Raw genomic sequence first — 15,940 nt, forward strand, 5'->3', positions numbered from 1 at the left:
GGACAACACGAGTGATTTCACGTAAAGCTAAACTTTACTTAGTCTCAAGCACTTACACATGTTTTACTACAGGTTAGTAAAACACCCCAACCCTTGATAATTACCAAAAGCTGAGTGTGACTCTCGAGTGACACACAATAGCAAGCTTCCGGTAGCCAAATCTTCCGTCTGCTGGTGGGGACTGCAAGATGTTTCCAGAGGGAGAGTCCAAAAAGAGTCCAACTACCTCAAACTTTTTCCCCTTATTTATACATTAGTAATAGAATGACATGTCCCTTAAAGAAAACTTGTTAAGTAAGCAGTTTCAATAGTCAAGCAAGAGATTCCTTCTGATTATCAATTAACCAGGTGTGGGTTTTTCCAGAGTTTGCAGCCTTGAGGCCCCAGTAGACATTCCTGGGGAACATCCTGCTTTCTAAATGCAGCCACTTCAACACAATTCTTATCAGGAAGGACGTGGGGTCAAGCTGCCCTCTCTGTGGCACCCAAAGACCCCCTCCCCCCCCGCCTTGGTTAAGCTAATCCTGCTGACTTGGCTGTTTTAGCAATAAGCCATAGTGGTTTCAGGCACTTTACTGGTTTGCCAAAGTTTCCCCGTACAGGAGGACTGCTGAATCTGGAGCCAGGCCTCTAGGGAGAAAAGCCCATAGAGGTGTAATGAGCTTGCAGATGGCACCTAAGTGTGAGCAGCCAAATCCTGGAGGATCAATGGCCTGGAAGGCCAAGCAACTGGATGATTCCAGGACAGCTGGGAGGAACTGATGGGGAGCAGAGGGGCCATCTTGGCAGGACCATGCATGAAGGGCCTTGGTGGAGAGAACAGACTGTGTTGCCCTGGGTGTGGGTGTGCAAAAGCCTGGGGAAAGGACTGTAATGGACACAACTAGATGGGTGAGCACTTTGGACCGACACATGTGTGTCCTGAAGGCAGGGGAAGGATGAGGAACAGCACGCCACCGGGCCGGAGATCCAAACTGAGTAGCGTCTGTGTAGCACACCTCATCAAGCTAGCACATTTCAGCTTTATGTGCACCACAACTAGGATTGGAGGTCTCAAGGAGCGGGGATGGGGTGTAAAGATCTTGGCACCTCTGGAGATGGGGGAAGGGATTGTGCTATTGCTTTTCTTTTCTAAATTGTTTCACTGTTGCTGTTGAATTCCCTTCAGTCCCAACCCACTTTTGACCCATTGGTCTGTACCCATTCCCTTGCCTAATAATCTGTTATGTAAATTATCTCAGAACTCCTCTGCATTCAGCTGGTTTTTTGTGTCAAGGACTTTCAGATCCACATAAGCAAAGATGGTTTATGCCTGACCTGAAGAGCAATAAATGTAGGCATGCTACATTTGCAGATCTACCAGCACTTGTTTCTAGCACAGGCAGGTTAGGGATGGGATAATAGAGAGGCATCTCTCCACATAAGAGCAGGAGGACAATCCTGCAGAGCCCAGGAAGTGGTGAGGAGTCTGGTGCAAAGAGCTTTGGGTACAGATGAAGAGTTATGTTTGAGTTTAGTTTATTGGACTTTTTCTTTACCTGGGAAGGGGTGTGACTAAAACATGATGTGGCTGGAAGGCCTACTCACAAGAAGAGGTGGACCACCATAGGACCAGAGCAATCGTTGGCACGGAGTGCTAGAGGCAGAGAGTTAGCTATGCCACTCCCGGACACAAGGGGACACTCCAGCAGTAAGTCAATTCTTCTATACCAGGTGAACCCTCGCTTTGTATCACTCCCCCTTTTCCATCATATCAAACACAAGTTACTCATTTTTACTTGCAAGGACCTTTGTGGCTTATCCTCCATCAATAGCTAGTTATCATTTCTCATAAATTATTAAGATGTTGATTCCTGCCTCTGCTCTGACAATAATGCCAGACTTCTGTCACAGTTACAGGTCTAGCTGCTCTTCTGTCCCTTTTGTGGTCTCCGAGAGCATGCCCTCAGATGACAGGCCATGTGCCTTTATCTAACATGGAGTGGAATTCTGCAGTTTGCCCACTCTATGACTGGACTCTCTACTATAGTACTCTGTGTCTCAATCACGATTACCTAGCAGTCTTGACTGAGTTTGGACACGTGCAGTTCTTTCCCTTGGCAGTCTGTGACTGGTACGTAGTTTTAAGAAGACTGCTTGGTCACTCTGGAATATATATTTTAACAGTAGGAACAAGGCTTTTTGCAGAAAAAGGATTTGAAAACAGTCTCTTACCTAGCAACTTACTATCCCCTGATGGTAAAATAGGCTGGACAAACTTCTTCACACACTCCCAGCAGATAATTACTCCCCTCCCTTGAGAAGTTCCTGAATGTTCTTTTGATGTCTGGTGTGTGTGGGCCTTTTCCTGTCCTGGCATTGTCTCTTAACAACCCTCAAGTGTTTGCAGAGAAATAGCTTATCCTGGGCCATTCTTTTTCTTTTCCTAACAGCCCCATATTAAACGAAACCAATACATTCTTAAGTCAACAAGAAGTATTCATAAGTTACTTCAGAGCCACTCTAATTCCATCCACGCTTCATCACTCAGTTCTTACATTTTTCAATCAAGTTCCTTTGTGCTACCTTCTCTGCTGCCCCTCATGTTTGGGAGGAGCTCCCCATAAATGTCCACAGAGTCACCTCATTGTCCCCATTCAAATCCTCCTTACAACAATCCTTTGTTTAATGCCTACAAAAACTTGACAATGGTTAGGCTGCTGATGTGCTGAGACTATTGACTATCATACTGACCGGTATTGTGTCATTGTTACCTGGTGATTCCCTGGTTACGTCTGTCTATTTCTTCTCTTATATTGAGATGTCTGTCTGTTCCTTGTCCTATACTTAGACTGGAAGCTTTTTGGGGCAGGGACCATCTTTTTTTGTTCTGTGTTTGTATAGTGCCTAGCACAATGGGGTTCTGCTCCATGACTGAGGCTTCCAGGTGCTACTGCAATACACATAATAACAAAAAATAATGTTTTATGAGTAACTGGGCTGATATTCAACTCACTGAATAGCCCTTACGTTGAACTGACTTTAAACTACCTTGGGGTGAATTTGAATGGGACACCAGCTGTGTATCTGTTGCCTTTTCTAATCCCTTGAACAATCTTATTCTCCCCAGAGGAACAAAGAAATCAAACTTAAAACAATGCCGTAATAAAAATGTGTTTTGTATCATTAAATCATATTTCTCAATTTTTTTTTACAGATTTTAAACCTTATGAAATCTCTTTTATTCTTTAGTGTTGGAAGAGTGAAAATCTAATAAGTTTTCATATCAGCTTATTTTATCCATCATTTTATATACTTTTTTGATCAGTTATATATTTATATGCTTGCTGCTGCCCCTCTCTCTGATTGTGGCAAGTGACTATGAGAACATAATATCTATAATCAAGTTTTATGTGCTGCCTGCCTTTTCTCTATCTTTAAATCTTCTACTCACTCTATATATATCATTGCAACAGTAAAAATGAGCAGGGAAGTTCTAGCTGTTTATTCTTTGGTTTGACCTGTTCTATTAATATAGGTGGAATAAATGGACTCAATAAGTCAACATGACCCTGAAATTTAAAGAGCGTTAAACAAAGTTTGGGGCTTGGTATACAGAGACATCAGCCTACTTGGTACCATGACACACACATCATTAAACATCCTTATATTAAAATATACAAGGGAAACAAAGCAGATGGGGTGGAAGGTTAAATAACTTTGAAGTTAAAGTAGGAAGTAAGACTTTCATTTTAACAGGCTTATGTGGCCTGTCTTTCCAGTTGAAGGGAGTCTTCAGTTGGAAAATGTCATTTTGGGAAAAAGAGAAAAAGTTAATTGAGAACGGATGGAGCTTGAGCTGTTGCCATTACTGCTGTTGTGGAAAGTCTGATCCTGTTTCCTAAAACACAAAACAAGACAAACACATGCAAGAGGGAAGAAAGAAAAGGGTAGCAAAGATAGAAAATGCAGCTTCTTTCTCTGGTGTTGACTACCTTCCTACATCACTACTGGAAAAACACAGGTGCAGCATGTGGTCTTATCAGCTGTTCTGAGACCTGGCAACCTTGTACCAACAACAGGCTATTTAAGGTATTGCTTTTAGCTGTGGCACTGGTCACAGGCTTACACCAAAGGTACAAAATATTCAGTATTGTCCAGCTCTGCCAGATTCTTGTTAGATAGAAGGAAAAAGGAGAGGGATAGGAAAGAGAACAAATAAGATGTAGAAGGACAAAGTCTTACATCCCAGATCGTGGCTGGGATTTAGCCAGAGCTGGTGGAGGTGGCAATGTCACCTGAATCCTTCTTTCTAGCCTAGTTGGGTCAAGACATCTCTTAGGATCAGAACAACTAAGGCCCAATGGTTTAAAGGTAGATCTTGGGTTCCCAGGAGATGGTGAGGGTGGCAGCCATGATGTAAAGCTCACTGGAACAGTTTTTTATTTTTTTTTCTCCCTGCACCCGTTCCCACCCCAAGTTGATGGAAAGAATAGCTGATCCTCTTCCTTTTGGTCACCAGTTTTAAGCCTAATTTTTGACGCTCCGATTTGGTCTATCTGTTTCTGGTCCCATATTTCTCTTGTTTTCTAAGCATGATTTTAACACAGTTCTTTAGTTCTATGAGGAGGCCTTTTGTTTGTACTTATTCACTTTTGGGGCTGGTTTACACTAAACTGTAAGTCAACCTAAGTTATGCTACTTCAGTTACGTAAGTTGATGTAACTTAGGTCGACTTACAGCAATGTCAACACTGTGCTGTGTCAATGGAAGACACTTAGGGTGACCATACATCCTGTTTTGGTCAGGACAGTCCCTTTTTTAAACCCTGTCCTGGCTGTCCCAACTGTTTTCCAAAAGGAGGCATTTCTCCTGTTTGTGTTTGCTGACTTAATCAGTTGGCAAGAGAAAACAGGACAAATGCCCACTTTTGTCAAAAAAGTGGGGTGCAGTATGGAGGGGGTGAATGGAGAGACCAGCAGGGGGGAGGCAGGGCTGGGGGGGGTGAAGCAGCATTCCAGCATGAGGGTCCCCACAGGGTTCCAGAGATCAGGCAAGAACCTTCCGTGGGGGTGGAATGAACCCCTCAGGATTCCAGCGATGGGCTACATCCTGGTGTGTGGGGGAGCCAGGCTTCCAGCAATGGGGAATAGCATTGGGGGCTCACTGCAAGGTTCCAGTGATGGGCAACAGCATCGGGGGGAGACCTCTGACAAGCAGCTGGGGGTGTCCGGTTTTCTTTTTGGGAAATATGGTCACCCTGGAGACATCTCCCGCTGACTTACCTTCTGCCTCTTGGGGAGGTGGAGTACAGACACTGACGGGAGAGTGCTCTGCCATGGACTTAGCTTGTCTTTACCAAAACTGCTAAATCAACACCGCTGCATCAATCATACCAATGCTGATTTAGCCATCAGTATAGACAAGCCCTATGTCTCATTTGCACCTTTTCTCACCAGCAGACACTATAGGTTTTTGTGATACTTTATGAACTTTTACTAACTTCTTACAATGGAGGTTAGTTAGGATAAATTTTTAGGTCCAATTATTATAAAAGAACTTTCCAAAACTAGTAAAAAGGATTCCCTGGTTGATGGCATCCACCTTTCATGTAGCTTCAACTGACAGTTTGCCAGAGCTGAAGTCTTTTGAGATTTGGGACATACTTACAGGTATTTTTTAAAAAAATATCATTTTGTTTGTTTTTGTTTATGCTTCTGTTTTTTGCTTTAATTCCTGACAAAATGCCCATATGTTTGCTAATTTTTTTATCGGTAGTATGTCATGATTGAGGACACCCTTGAGTCCCCACTAGACCATGATTTGGGCTTCTTACAGAGTCCTTCCCATGCTTATGGCATACAGTGGATTCTCCAAGCAAGCAAACAGGTTCCTTTTCCTCTTCCTATTCTGGATAATGGCAAATCAGAATAAGAGGAGAACTCAAAGGTGGGTAATCCCTTTCAGGTTCAGCATATACGCGGTCTCTAGAGTCCTTGATCAGGGTTAGTGTATTCTTCCAGTCTGTCCTTTTGGTAAGTCCCACTTTATACCTGGGAGACACAGTCTCAGGGGCAGCGGGGTCTGCAACTGTCTTTCCGTTTGCTCATCTATCCCTGAAGTCAGCTGTCAGCACCCACTTCCTGTGGCAGGCTTTCCCTTTTCAAGGTTCCACCCTCCAGGCAGAGCAGGCATTACAGGTGTGTCTGGTTAGCGCTGGCTGAGCCCGTAAGAACTCATTAGCCTACTCTCTCTATTAGAGTGAGGGTGTGCCCTTTTACACCGTAACAGTCTACTTTCAAGAAATCCATTGGGGGGAGTTTCTTGAAAGTTTACAAATAAGTATGTAGCTTCTACAGTGATAATCTATTTCAGAACATTCACAAATGCCACTGCCTTTTATTATATGCTCCTTTTGAAGAACCTTAAAAGATAATTTATCTGTGAAGTTCTTTTCACCCTTCTTCTACTACTACTGTGAATCAGATATATTGAATGAATCATGAAGGCAGAGGGTTTTTCTGGTGGTCATTTATATCCACAGTGGTCTTTTTGAAAATGATGCTTTTCATTCATTTTTAAAACTTCGAGTCCTACAAATGACACTAAAGAATTCCCTCTCCTTTAGGAAAATACAGCTATTGAGCAACCAAAATACAGAGGGCTACAGCTGGTTTACACCACCTGAGGAGCTGTCCTAGGAAGTGTGAAATTAAAATGAGTTTACTGTAACAGTTTAATTGAATGGCACTATTGAAGGCGACTGGGTTCATTAAAGAGAATAAAAATACCATGTTTCTATTGGAAAGTTGAACCTTGTTAGGTAAAGCTCTGACTTGGATTATACGTTTTATACATTTTTGCCACTACACTCCAGAATTCAGGATATGTACCATACAATGATTTTTTTGGCATTTTTTCAATCCAATGTCACAATGTAAGAATGTAAGGAGAACCTTCTTTATAATCCCTTTTGGTAAATTATGTTTTCAACTCAAGTAGAGGTATGTAAGCATGTTTGAACTGCAAACAAAAACTAGTGCTTTTTTGGCTCTTTTTATAGGCTTTTATAAAAAATAAAATAAAAATCAGTTCTCCCCATTATTATTTCACAGAAAAATAGGCATTAAATGAAACCACCTTTTTCAATTAACCTTTTTCTATTTATAAAATATTGAACATTTTAGGGGGCTAGATGGCTCAGCAGATTAGTAGTGGGAGTCTGGTAAAATTAGGATGTTATTTTTAATCCAGTCCAGGTTGATAGTGATTGTATTACCATCTCATTACTATTAAGTGGCACTTATGAAACGACTGGAGTTAATGATCCCAGTCCAGTTCCTAGTGGGCATGTGCCATCTTCATTCATATGTTTCTGACTGCAGGTTGACTTCTGCAAAAAGGTGGGTCATACACTGAAAATAGACTAGAACTCATTCTATTCTCCTCTGTTAGGGTATTCCACAGACTAGGATTCAGCACTGAAAATGCTTTGTTTCTAGCTTCCAAAATGGTGTGCTTGGGCATATAATTGTTTTTATGTCCCTAATGAACATAGTTGTTTTGTTGGGTCACAGATGGAAAGGTGATATCGGAGCGAGCCTGCTTCAAGAGAATTAAGGACCCTGAAGACTAGGATCAAGGTCTTTGAACAGAATAGAGCAATGGCCAGACAGCTTGTGGCCAGGCAGCTTGCTCTTGACAAGAGAATGTTACAATAGTTCTCCCTTCAGGGGATGAACACATGGATCACAATTGCTAGAGTCTTATTTGGAAGACATGGACATCATTTTCTGGAAGTCCATAGGTCGAGGAAGGTGTTCATTGCTAATGGACCTATTGATTTATAAAAGGAGCAAAGATCTGTAGTGTGACAGATTCTCCATTATTCCCATGCCTCTCCCCCACTTGCATATAGTACTTTCCCATAGAAAATTGGCTTGAAGCCCCAGCATAGCCATTTGGGCGCCTGCTGCCTCAGGAAAACTTGCACAGGGGAACTGCTCTGTTTCTGCTATACAGGGATTCGTCACCCTCTGATAAATGGTGAGGGGCTGGATATCAGCCTGAAAAGAACAAAGCCATCTTTGGAGGAAATATGCAACTGGGGGAAGGGTGGCTGATAGAATAATATTGAAACTGAAATGGTAGAAGTGGTAGCATCAGCTTGATACCTAAACCACTCATCTAGAAAAAGTCAAATACTTATGTTGAGTAAATATGTAAATGAAATCAGAGGGAGCCTAATAAGTTGCTACAATGATTGCCCAATTGTTTTTGTTGTGTGGAGGAATTGTTCATGTTGTTGTTAATATATTCAAGTTATATTAATCTGTGCATCTAAAGTTTGTTGCAAATGGATTCTAATCAGGGTTATTAGAATGAAGAGTGTTGTAATTTTTCCTTTTTCTTAGTAATTAGAGTATCTTTTAATAGGATAAAATCAATTCCAAGTAATCATCCTAAATGCAACTTCAGTGACTATTTTTCTGAGAAGATGTTTATGATGATTGCAACCTCCACTGATCCATTTACGCTGATATCAACAGAAGAAAACCCAACATACATTAAATAATATAAATACCGAATCACAATGATAAAACATCACTTTGACTGTAGCTTAAACCTAAACAAGGGGCCACATCCTGGCCTGTTAGACAAATTTTGCAATACTCTGCAGATGCAAAGATGCTCTCAAGACATCTAAAATGGCAACAGGGCGTCTCCCGAGCCTAGCAGAAATCTCAGTGGAACAGAATGACCATAGCAGCACCTATGCTACTACATTCCATGTTTCTGGCAGGGGAAGCGTGACTGGGGAAAGGAGCTGTGGTCAGCATGTCCTTGTGCACTATTAGACACAGCTGCCACAGTGGCTGCTTGGGACTGCTGGCATGTGGTACAAATTAGAATAATCCACAGGCTCCTCAGATTTGTTCCTGTGGACTGGGTCAGCACAGAACAGCTCTAGGATCATGGGAGTATACAGCTCTTTTTCTTCAGTTACTCTGAGCATTTTTCAGTCATGAGTAAAGATCTGAACTAAATCCACTCTGGCCCAGATTTAAGAAAGTATTAAAGAAAATGTACATTTAAACATATTGTTACTATTATCATCACCACTCATTTTTTGTATTACCCTGGTACCTAGGAGCTGTAGGTGGACCAGGATGAACAACCATGGACCAGACCCCTATTAGGTGAGGTGGTATACAAACACAGAACGAAAAGATGGTCTCTGCCCTGAGACACTTACAACCTATGTATAAGACAGGAGACAACTGATCAATACAGCCTGATGTGGGAGTCCAGGTAAGCAATGAGACAATATTGGTTAGCATGATAGGCAGTGGTCTTTGCACACCAAAAACCTAACCATCATTAGGTATTTTGTAGGCATCACAGAAAAGCAGAATTTTTGAGGAGGGTTTTATAGGTAGATAACGAGGTGTCCTCTGCAGTTACTTATGGGCAGTTCTTCTCAAGTGTGAGCAGCAGCATGGGAGAAAGCACAGAGGTGTTTAAGAAGAAGAGAGTGAAAGCTGGCATGGTGGCTGATCAGAGGTGAACAGTAATAGCTTATTAGTGAATGAGAGATGATAGGTAGGTTGTGGATTAACTGTGAAGATCCTTGTAAACAACTACAAACAGCTTATATTTGACCATCACCCTTCTCGTTGCATTCCTCCACTGGCTCCCCCTTCTCTGTTGTACCAAAGTGATGGGCTAGGAAAATGATCTTTACAGCTGTATTTGGAATGGGTATGAGTGAGACAAGATTGCATTTGTCAAGCCAGAGTCAAGGATGTTGCAGTAATCAAACTGAGCGTTTTAGCTGTGTGGATGAATAGGAAAGGCTGTATCTTACAGATGTTATGCAGAAACAATCTTCAAGATTTATACGTAGCCTGGATGTGAAGCTTTAGGTCTTGAAATTGTGTTGGATTTTCTGTTACTCCCAAAGGAGTGGGTCTAAAATGTGATGTGACCAAAGGGCTGAATCATGAAGAGGTGGACCACAGCAGGACCCAAAGCAATCAAGTGCAAGGGGCACTGGAAGAGAAGAGCCTGGTACACCATGCCCAGCTGCGAGGGGGGTGCGCCAGCCATGAGTCCTCTCTTCTACAGTTCTGTGAAATAACAAAAGGTATTTTTCAGGCTATTTCATGAAAGAACGTTTTTATTATTATTATTCAGTAATATATTTCATCTCAGTTTGATTGTATAAATTTATTTGTTTCAAAAGTAACATCGACCATATGCAGTTTCCTCAATATGATAGCATTTCAGTAAATACTCAACAAAAAACTTACAAAATCTCCACCCTTTCATTATTTCTCTTCTCGCTCTCTCTCATCCAATGCAATATACATTAATAAGGATGATGATACTACTAATTTTGGCTGGAAATTCTGTTCCACATGATCTATATCAGTTGTTATCATTCAAAATTACTCCCAGAGAAAATGAACTCTTGTTGTAGTTATGCTGATTCCAGAACATCCTCAGAAGAGCTCCGTGTAATCCAATAAAAGCTATCACCTCATCCACCTTATCTCCTGACAGAAGATTGCAGAGTACCTCCTGGAAAGTTTCCTAGAGACCTCTATGGAAAATTCCTGGGATATCTCACTGTGCATCGACAAACTTTTCCTCAGGGCCCCCTCTGTCTAGCTGCACAGGGGAATGAGAAGCAGATGCAAACAGTCCTGGTGTTGGTTATTTCTATCCCTCTTCCACCCTGGGGGAAAAAATAAAAAGCTCTACTTCATGTCTCCCTGCAGTATCAAATCACAATGAGCACTTATGGGAGCTTCCATCTCCTGCATCAGGTGCACTACAGCTAGAGTGCTGGGACTGGCTAGACCCTCCAGCGTTGAAAAGTGGTCCTGGCTCACCACACCAAAGGTTGACTCTGTCACCTGTCCCCCATCCTCTTCCAACTCCACTTCCTTGTCCACTACTTTGTCCTTCGGGTTGACTCTTCTGGACGCTGTATCCACAGGGCTCTTGGCAGTGGAGGTAGGGTCGCTGCCTAGGAAGGCATGCAGCTCCCTGGAGAAGTGGCATGTCTTTGGTGATGCACCAGACTGATGATTGGCCTCACTTGCCTTCTGGTATGCCTGTCTCAGCGCCTTGATCTTAGCACAGCATTGCTGCATGCCCCTTCTCCTCCATGCCATGAGCAGTCTGCCCAGAGGTATCAAAGTTCTTATGGTTGGAGCGAGGCGGCGACTGCACAGCCTTCTGTTCCCACAGACCCAGCAGGTCCAACAACTCCTGTGTACTCCAGGTGGCAGCACATTTGCTGCCGGGAGCCGCCATGGTCAGCTGGGCAGATGCTATGTGAGCTCTCCATGCTGAGCAAACACAAAGAGGAATTTCAAAAATTCCCCAGTGCTTTAAAGGGGAAGCCTGTGTACCTCCGTGCAGGGCAGCAGAGATCAAACTGTTGACCAAAGCAGTCATAATGGGCATTGCGGGACAACTTCTAGAATCCACTTAGTGTGTCATAAGCAACACAGTGTCTACACAGATACTGCGTCACTCTAACTTCATTGCGAAAAGTTCTATGTGTCTCATCCAGGTGGTTTTATTATGTTGGCATAGCAGGTGAGTTAAATCAGCGGGAGGAGCATTGCAGTGTGTACACCTCCATTGTTTTGTCAATGAAAGCTGACTTTTGTTGTCAAAACTGTGTAATGTAGACATGGCCTTAGTTATCATGTGGAGTTACAGTAGCCCAATCTGAAGACAAAGTATGCATGGGTCACTGTATGTTCTTGTCCAGGAGGAAGGGAAAATTTCCCTAGGAAGCTAAAGGTGAAAGATGGCATTTTTTTTCACGATCAATGTGATCTGACTTTCTATGCATAGTAATGAGCAGAGCATGACTCTGAGGCTTCACCAGCGGTCAGAGCCAATATGGCAAGTCTTGCGACCAAAGAATGTGAGAGCACTGTTTAAACTTGAGCAACTAAATTACAGTACTGAATTCCCTACTCGATCACTCAGATTAGCACTCATATGCCCAAATACCATTTTATGCCCTTAAATGTGAAATGGAGTGCTTGCCTCAGTCCAGCTCCCACTGAAATCACTGGCAGAATTTTCAGTGAGTATTGTAATGATCAGTGTATTCAGTACCTCCACCAACAGATGGTGCAGTATCTTTATCTTAGTGTTAAATTGTTATATTGTATGTTGTTATGATGTTGATCTGATCTGGGGGTTTTAGCAGGAAGTTCAGTCCTGCCTGGTGTGCTGTAGTTAATTTTTAGTGTTCCAATGACTCCCCTGATTTCTATAAGCAACTACTACTGTTTAATAGGAATTAACTCATGCTCTTAGTCCCATATCATGCAGATGCAGAGATCCACCTGTACAAAGATCCTTATAGGACTGGGACCTTAATGACTATGTTTGAAACTGATTGTGATGGGGGGTACAAAGCATTCACTCCCCCTTGCCAGAGACTGCACTGCCTTCCTGCATCCTGCCTCAGAAAGTGGTCCTTGAAGAAGAGAAGAACAGGAAGTTTTGGACCTTTTGGTTTGCATAGAAATGTCTCACTTGTCTTGTGGTAGCTAGAAGGGCTGGGAGCAGGCAGCAGTCAGTCAAAGCCCAGCTGGCCAAATAAAAAGAACTGGTTGCTCCTATCAAATAGCACTTCCTGGATGAAGCCAGGATAGGGAAAAGGTTCTTCCCTCTACTGTAATCCAAGAAGCTAGGCCTATACAGGACCTATTGCTGACAAAACTTTGTGTTTAGGTCACTGAGAGACATTTTTGATTGTCTTTGTTGCAGTAAAAGGATCCAGGGGGCAACCTGAATTGGACCATTGAAAACTATCTGTGATCTCACTTTGCAAGGCACAGATTGGCTCAGGCAAGACAGTGACACTGATGTACAGCTTTGGTTCTCATGGAAACTTTCTGGCACTGAGGCTTGCAAGAAGTAAACCAACACATTTTAATTTGCTTTTGCTGCTAATTTTTTTAAAAATGCTTGCAATGCTTTTGCAATTTAAATGACTCTGATTTCAAATATTTCATTGAAACATTTTAGAATTATTTCACTGCCTGAAAAATGTAAAGCAAAAAAAAAAAGTTTGACTCATTATTATTTTTCAATCTTCAGCCAGTGTGATGTCTCTCATTAACAGAGTTTTTGCATGTGTGGGTTTTTATAGATTTGGCAGTGGGATGTGTGTTTCGCTGAATGTATTATTATATTTTTAGACAGTTTCTTTGGAAGAAATTTCACTTTTTTTTTATTTTTTCAGTCTCTTTGGTGAACTGATGTGAAGTGTTTTTGGTTGTGTTTTGTGAGGGGGGAATCACGTTTGAAGGTTACTTGAGACAGACGGATGTACTGTGAAGAGTTTCATGCTAAAATACTGTGTATTTTGGTCACCAGAGGACGTCACCTTTTTTGAGCTATTGACCTCCTGAAGAATCAGGGAACCATGTGGTCTGATGGGCTAATGGGGCTATTTTTATGTTTACAATTTACAATAAACAGTGCCCCAGTTCTCAAGGTTTTTGAAAAAACTATTATTCTTGTCTCTCAGTGATAAACAAAAGCTATTCCCTTGGCTTTGAGGAGAAAAACAAAGGCAGTCCTTCAGAGTACTGGAAACACACTATTTCCTTGCTCTTGGGGGAGTTCAGCCAATGCTGGCCCTGTGTTTCAGGGAGAAGAAACAAAGAAGTCTCTCTTCTTTAAGGGAAATTAAATAAAGTAGTATATCACATTCCCTTCTTTCAAAGAAGGTAAATGAAGTGAATCTCCAGGATCTCCAGTGAATCTCACCAGGATCAGAGCATATGTTCTCCCTTTTTTGACGAGGTCCAGGATATACTCTAGCCCTTACCTTCTAATCCCAGGAAAGATGGTCACCTTTAGAGGAAAAGTTATGCTTGTCCCATACCGAACAAAAACCACCACCAAGCTAGCCCCAACTTCAAACCTGCTCTTAATACAAGTGCCAGCTTGTACATAGTGTCATCGTGCGTCTGTGGGTCACAACTGAGAATATGAAATTCAGGACAAACTGCTGAGAAATAGGGCAGACACACTTCTGTTTCACCACACTGGAAAACAAGAAGTCAGAAAAACAGTCTCCTTAGCACTCCGGTCCTTGTATCACCACCAAAAACACTAGACTTAATGATGAGTGGTTATTAAACCAATTTCATGAAAGAAAAGGGTTCTTCTGATCCCAAAGGACCAGCCACATACCCAGTCAGTATATAACTCAGATCTTACCCAATAAACACTGTTACCAATCTTTTAGTATCTAAAATCTGAAGGTTTATTTATAAAAAAGAAACAAAAAAAAGTGAGAGTTAAAATTGTTAAAGGAATCAAATATATAAAATAATTGCAAAGTTATTGGTTCAGGCTTGTAGCAGTGAAGGAATAAACTGCTGGCTTGTTAAGTCTCTGCTTGCTGCCAAATCATTGGAAGGTCCTCAGTCCCTTGGTTAGAATGCTCACATTAGTACAAGTTCAAGGTCGAGAGGTTTGAGTAGGAAAGAGGAAAAATGGAACTGTTTCCAGGGCCTTATATAGCTTCTGCCAAGTGAAGGGAAATCTATTGTTCTCACTGTGGAAATCTGCAGGTAACAAGAGGGTTTTTGCATACACATGTCCATGCATGATTTTGCTTAGTCATAGCAGAGGCCATCAAAGAAAAGTCCATTAAGTGTAGAGAGGCATCTTCCATGGCCCACTGTGAGCCATTTAACTTGAATAGTCCCTTCAGGATGTGCAGGCTAAGTACCTTGTGGTCATTGCCACAAGAACAAACATATTTGAAATACAGGTATAGAGCCAATACTCATAACTTCACATGCAAAAATGATACATGCATACAAATAGCATAATCATATTCAGCAAATCATAACCTTTCCATAGACACCTTACTTGACTACTTTGTACAAGATTTGTTGCAATTATATAACAGTAGTAGCAACAATGATCTACGTGCTCATATTTTATCAGATAACATCACACATAGCATCTTGCTTTCCTCCAGCTCCTTCTTTTGCTTCATGGAGAGATGTCTGCTTTCCTGAAGAACCCTTTCACAGTGATCAAGGTTCCACTCTCTTGCCATCCGAAGAAATGCCCAGAAATGACAAGTGGTCTTACTCAGTCAACACCAGCATTAAAGGCCGTCTGTAGGTCATTACCACTATTACCTACTCTTCTCTATCCCCACTCAACTAGGCCCTGATTCAAAAGAATATTTAAACACATGCCTATCTTGCATTGAAGTCAAGGGAACTTAAGCACAAGCTTAAAGTTAAGAACATGCTTAATTGCTTTAGTGCATTGGGTTCCTGCTGCTTGCTGTATCCCCTTTCTCGTCAGTGCTGTCGTCACGGGCTGTACCTGGCCTACATCCTCTGGAGGGTGATCCCATCTGGTTAAACAATAGCATACATTTCTGGACTCTACTTCTTCGGTGGAAACAAAGATTCTTCCAAGGTGACCGTTCCCACTCCTCACTGTCTGGCACACAGCTGGCTATCCATCCATCCTTGGCCTGGAAGTGTTGTCAGGCTAGAATCATAGAATATCAGGGTTGGAAGGGACCTCAGGAGGTCATCTAGACCAACCCCCTGCTCAAAGCAGGACCAATCCCCAACTAAATCATCCCAGCTAGGGCTTTGTTAAGCCTGACCTTAAAAACTTCTAAGGAAGGAGACTCCACCACCTTCCTAGGTAACACATTCCAGTGCTTCACCATCCTCCTAGTGAAAAAGTTTTTCCTAATATCCAACCTAAACCTCCCCCACTGCAACTTGAGACCATTATTCCTTGTTCTGTCATCTGGTACCACTGAACAGTCTAGATCCATCCTCTTTGGAACCCCCTTTCAGGTAGTTGAAAGCCGCTATCAAATCCCCCCTCATTCTTCTCTTCCACAGACTAAACAATCCCAGTTTCC

The 15,940-nt window shown here is 42.1% G+C and overlaps 1 long non-coding RNA gene across 1 annotated transcript in view; it reads left to right on the top strand.

Moving 5' to 3' along the window:
* The window catches only part of LOC125641360 (uncharacterized), a 31,320-nt gene extending 15,811 nt beyond the window's left edge, over positions 1-15,509 (top strand). Inside the window, exons 2-4 of the long non-coding RNA XR_007358031.2 lie at positions 9,131-9,291; positions 9,944-10,126; positions 12,787-15,509. This is a non-coding gene — a long non-coding RNA (uncharacterized LOC125641360). The remainder of the gene's footprint in view (positions 1-9,130; positions 9,292-9,943; positions 10,127-12,786) is intronic.
* Positions 15,510-15,940: the final 431 nt, after the last annotated feature.

This window comes from Caretta caretta, chromosome 8 (assembly GCF_965140235.1).
Source record: "Caretta caretta isolate rCarCar2 chromosome 8, rCarCar1.hap1, whole genome shotgun sequence".
In the NCBI taxonomy this organism is placed as follows: domain Eukaryota; kingdom Metazoa; phylum Chordata; order Testudines; family Cheloniidae; genus Caretta; species Caretta caretta.